The following is a 6,000-nucleotide window of genomic DNA, read 5'->3' as shown; positions in this document are numbered from 1 at the left end:
GAATCTATGTGCTATACTAATGGCACTGTTACGTTTCGCCTACAACGCGCGGTAATGCCGGCGCGGATGCAACGGACGCCGGGGCTTCGTTCAAAGCGGCGGACATTTTGGCCCGTTCGACGCCGCCGCAACGCCTCCCCGCCAAGCGTGTCCAAGCGTGTTTCAGTGCCACGTGTCTTCGTGTGTGCGTGTGTGTGTGTGTGCCCACGCTTGTCAGAGCGCGGCAGCCGGGGAGCGGAGCTCCCCAAGTGAGGAGCCAGCAGGTCTGTCCGTCGGCGGGTTGGCGATGCGTCACTACACTCGGTTCAGCAGGTCTCTCGGCTCGACCGTGCGCGCCGTCGTGGGCTCATGCTCCGCCGTGTCGTGGGCTCATCCCGTGACCTTCCTTCTGGCCCGCGACGCCGAGAGTATAAGAGCAGCTGCCCCCGGACGCCAGGAGAGAGGCTCCGATTTGTACTGTTGAGTTACGTGCTCTCCCGTCTCTCCACTTCGGTCGACCTGACCGGCCGCTCTTTTGCTATGTTAGAATAAACAAGTTGTTCTGTTACCAGTCTACTCTTGCTTTGCCGGGACCTTCGGATGCTTCCAGTGCCCCAGGCCGCCAGGCCAACGCTACTCTTGGGGCTTGCGACCCATTGGCAATAACGGGCGTCAGCACCGAGACCCCAACAACTGGTTGCCAGCGGTGAGATCGCGACAACGGAGGCCAGCAGCGAAGAGATGCGGTTGAATGTATGCTGAGCAGCACAACGACCATCCGGGAGCAGTGCAACGAGCCCTGTGTGATGACTGGTTGCCTGCAGCGGAACGACTGCGCGGAATTCTTGGCTGCGAGGTTTGGTGAGTGCGGGACTTTCTTCTTCTGAGTTTTGCCAGGCTTTTGTTAGTGTCAGAAACAGAGCTGGTAATTGTGGTTGTCGTTGCTGCCGGGTTAGTTTGCGGCAAGACAATAGTAGGCAGTAGAGAAAGCAGCATTCAGAGCAGCCATGGATTTGAAGTCGTTGCGCAAACCGAAATTGCTGGAGCTTGCAAGAGAGTTGGGTCTGGATGTCTCAGACAAACTCAGAAAACCAGAACTGCTAAGGGCTATTCTTGAGTTAGAAGCTGAGGATGACGAGCTGTCGGAATGCCTTGAGACCATTGAGTAGAGGGAGACGGCAAAAAGACAGGAGCGTGAACTTAAAGAACAGAAAGAGAAAGATGAGCGTGAACTTAAAGAACAGAAAGAGAAAGATGAGCGTGAACGAAAAGAACAGAAAGAAAAAGAAGAGCGCGAACACGCTTTGGAAATGAAGCGTCTCGAGGTAGAGATGGAACGCGCTCGTAACACGCCAAACGAGCTCACGGAAGCCCATCGCACAGCCCAAATTGAGAGGTTGTCCTCTACCACCACAGGTCGGCACATCCTGGACAAACTAGGGCTAATCCCCACTTCCAAGGCCCATCAGACATGTCCTTTACCATCGGACATACAAAACTGCATCACTATTCTCCCCCTGCCTAAAAACATGCACCCCGTGCATCACGAGGCACGCAGGCAGAGCAGGGCAAAAGCCCTCTACAGACAACACGAACACGACCACCTCACTGTGTGTGTCGACGCCGCTAGTTACCCACAGAAACCAGCCTATGCCGTAAGTGCAGTGTCCCATCAACTTGGTTACATCACAGCTGCCACAATATACGCGCGCACGTCCATAGAGGCGGAGGAGGCTGCCATAGCGCTGGCCATCTCAACCACCGCTGCCGAGGTTATCCTTAGTGATTCCAAAACTGCAATCCGCAACTACTCGAAAGGCCGAGTTCATGACCCGGCACTGAAAATTCTCAATCATCAGACCCCCCTCAGACCAATTAAGCTCATCTGGGTGCCCGCGCACGCAGGCCATCCAGGCAATGAGATGGCCCATTCTATCGCTCGAGTAGCCGTCAACCGAGCCACGCCGTCCGATGACCTGGATAACGCCAGAGACCGATTGGTCGAATATCACGAGATCACCCTCCACTACCGCGAAATGCGGTTGAGATACCCTCCCCCAAATAAATCCTTAACAAAATTCCAACAAAGTACCTGGCGCCAGCTTCAGGCACAAACTTTTCTTTCTCCAGCTTTTCTCGCCCTGGTTCATCCAGGCCTATATAAACAGGAATGTACGCTCTGCGGCGCACCTAGAGCTAACTTCCATCACATTATGTTCTTATGCCCTGAGCTCCAGCCACCCTCTGAGTGGCAACTCACCGACGTAGAGGGATGGGAGACCGCGGTGTCTAGCTCCAACCCAGCCGACCAAATACGGCTGGTGGACTGGGCTCTGAGGGTCGCCGAGGGCCACAAACTCCCGGACACCCTACGCGCTCCTGAGCCCCCTCACAAGTAAAGTTGTAAAGAGGCTCAAACAATAAATGTTTACCACCACACTCGTAATGGAAGTCAGGCACACGGTGCAGGAGAACGAGTATTGTTCAAAATGACTGACCTGATGCGGCCGTTTAAGCTTGGAGAGGACATTGGTTTGTTCCTGGTTAACTTTGAGCGAACGTGCGAGAAGCAGGGGTTCTCTCGGGAAACGTGGCCACAGCGCTTGCTCACTTTGTTACCCGGCGAGGCGGCCGACGTAGTCGCTCGCTTGGAGAGAGAGGAGGCAGAGGATTTCGACAAAGTGAAATCGAGTCTGCTAAAAAAGTACCGGCTGTCAGCGGAGGCGTTCCGTCGGAAGTTTCGGGAAAATGAGAAAGGCAAAAGTGAGTCATATACAGAGTTTGCGTACAGGCTTATGTCAAACATGCAGGAGTGGCTCAAAGAAGAGAAAGCGTTTGGTGACCACGAGAAAGTTCTGCAGTGTTTCGGGCTAGAACAGTTTTATAGTCGGTTACCTGAGAACGTGCGGTACTGGGTCTTGGATAGGCCAGACGTTAGTACGGTGGCTAGAGCCGCTGAGTTAGCCGAGGAGTTTGTGACGCGTCGGGCTCGCGGAGCTAAGGACGGTCAAAAGGGTGAATTTGGCTCCAAGTTTGAGAGGCCGAAGTTCACACCCATGAGAGCAAAGGGGGATACACGTAGTGCGGATGCGAGTGAAAGCAGTCCGACCGAACGTACGGAGACGGCGGCAACCGAAGCCGAACGCAGAAAGCGGTTCGAGACGAGGCAAGCGCGCGTTTGTTATACGTGCCAGAAGCCGGGTCACTTTTCGGCGCAGTGTCCAGAAACAAAAACAAAAGTCGTGTTTTTGTCCTTATGCAGCACTGACGAGAACATGAAGCTTCTCGAGCCTTACATGCGAGACCTCCTCGTGAACGGGAAAGAGTGCCGAGTGCTTCGCGATTCCGCAGCTACAATGGATGTAGTTCACCCCTCTTACGTAGAACCCGATATGTTCACGGGCGAGTGCGCATGGATCAAGCAAGCAGTGGAAGCTCATAGCGTGTGTCTGCCGGTAGCAAAAGTGCTTATTGAAGGACCTTTCGGAGCACTTGAGACGGAGGCCGCAGTGTCATCTATGCTGCCCCCCCAGTACCCGTACCTATTTTCGAACAGGTCCGATCACCTCCTGCGCGAGAAGGGGCTTTTGTTTGGTGAGGCTAGCGTTCAGGCCTTAACCAGATCGAAGGTTCGGGAGCTCGCTGCAAAGGCGGTAGTTGCGGGGCCGACGTTGTTGAACGATGAGAAAGGGTCAGAGGCGCAGCAAGCTGGTATTCAGAGCACGCCCGAACTGTATAAAATTGAGCCTGTAGCGTTAAAGGCACCAGATACTGGAGAGGAAAATCCCGACACGGGAAGGTTAGAAGAGCTGTCTCCAGATTTGCTCATCGCGCCTACGTCAGACGGACTAAACAGGTTGCTAAAAGTCAGCCGGTCGGCTTTGATAGCCGAGCAAAAGAAGGATGGCAGCCTAGAAAACATACGCTGCGTTATCAAGGAAGGTATCGCCAAGAAAAATGCTCGCTTTGTGGAAAGAGGTGGGGTCCTGTACCGGAAGTATCTAGACCGCAGGGGAGTGGAGTTCGATCAGCTGATCGTGCCTCAATGCTATGGTCAGGATCTGCTGCGCTTGTCGCATGGGGGTTCGTGGTCCGGACACCTAGGAGTTAAGAAAACTAAGGACCGTCTCTTGCAAGAGTACTATTGGCCAGGGTGTTTTCGGGACGCAGACCACTTTGTGAAGACATGCGACACCTGTCAGCGGGTGGGCAAGCCAGGGGACAAATCGAGGGCGCCGTTGAAGTTGGTACCTATCATTACGGAGCCTTTTAGACGGCTCGTTATTGATACAGTGGGACCTCTGCCGGTAACAGCCACGGGGTACCGACACATTTTGACTGTGATCTGCCCAGCGACAAAGTTCCCTGAAGCAGTGCCGCTTAAAGAACTCAGCTCAGTTGAGATAGTCAATGCACTACTGTCCATATTTGCGCGAGTTGGTTTTCCTGCAGAAATCCAGTCAGATCAGGGTACAGTGTTTACTAGCGCTTTGACGACAGCCTTTCTCGAAAGGTGCGGGGTAAGGCTGTTACACAGCTCAGTGCACCACCCCCAGTCGAATTCCGTTGAGAAGCTCCACTCCGTCATGAAGCGCGTGTTGAGAGCATTGTGTTTTGAACATCAAACTGACTGGGAGCTGTGTCTGCCTGGAGTGATGTTTGCATTAAGGACCGCGCCGCATGCGGCTACGGGGTTTTCGCCAGCTGAGCTGGTGTACGGTCGCTCGCTGCGATCTCCGCTTCGCATGCTTCGAGAATCATGGGAAGGCAGGGGCGACGACCCAGTCGTGGTAGAGTACGTGCTTAAGCTCCTCGAACGTTTAAGAAGGGCACAGGAGTTGTCAGGTGAAGCAATGGCAAAGGCCCAGCAGAGGGCCAAGGTTTATTATGATCGGACAGCCAGGGCCCGTCGTTTTGAGGTGGGCGATGAGGTCATGATATTGCGCACATCGCTAAAGAACAAACTCGACGTGCAGTGGGAGGGCCGAGCACAGATTGTTCAAAAACTGTCGGACGTTAACTACGTGGTGAGTCTGCCAGGAAAGCGGAAAGCACAGCAAGTTTACCACTGTAATCTGCTGAAACCCTATTAGCAACGGGAAGCAGTGGTGTGCATGATGGTAAACGTTCCCGAAGAGCTACCGGTCGAGCTTCCGGGACTAGGCTCAGTGACGAACAGGAAAGACACCGATCAAGTCATTAGTGACTTAATAAGTAAAGCATCGCTGTCGCCTGAGCAGAAAACCGAACTACATCAGCTCTTACAAGAGTTTCAAGGTCTGTTCTCTGAGAGGCCTGGTAGGACTTCTGTCCTTACTCATGACATAGAACTTACCTCCCCAGAGCCAGTACGATCCAAGGCGTACCGGGTGTCACCCCGCCAGAGCGATATTATGGAGGCTGAGGTAAAGAAAATGCTACAGCTCGGTGTTATTGAAGCGGGTGAGAGTGATTATACCTCCCCTTTGATTTTAGTTGAGGTACCGGGCAAGGAACCTCGTCCTTGCGTCGACTACCGCAGGCTTAATTCCATCACTAAGGATCAAATTTATCCGATCCCTAACATCGAGGAGCGCCTGGAGAGAGTGAGTAGCGCTCAGTTTATTTCCACCCTAGATCTTGTCAGGGGTTATTGGCAGGTTCCACTTACAGAAGAGGCTAGTAGGTATGCGGCGTTCATTTCACCAATGGGGACATTCCGTCCTAAAGTTTTGAGTTTTGGTTTGAAGAACGCGCCATACTGCTTTTCAAGCCTCATGGATAAAGTGTTGCGGGGACAGCAAGAATTCGCTTTACCGTATCTAGACGACGTAGCGATATTCTCCGCATCCTGGCCTGAGCATATGGCGCACTTGCGGGCAGTGCTAACCCGCCTGCGCGATGCGGGCTTGACAGTCAAGGCTCCCAAGTGCCAGTTAGCACAGGCCGAGGTTGTCTACCTCGGACACGTGATTGGTCGGGGTCGTCGCCGCCCCTCTGAAATAAAGGTGGCCGCTGTGCGAGACTTCCCGCAACCGCGCA

This window comes from Dermacentor andersoni, chromosome 6 (assembly GCF_023375885.2).
Source record: "Dermacentor andersoni chromosome 6, qqDerAnde1_hic_scaffold, whole genome shotgun sequence".
Lineage (NCBI taxonomy): Eukaryota > Metazoa > Arthropoda > Arachnida > Ixodida > Ixodidae > Dermacentor > Dermacentor andersoni.
The sequence above is the reverse complement of the archived record's forward strand: the minus strand, read 5'-3'. Positions refer to the sequence as shown.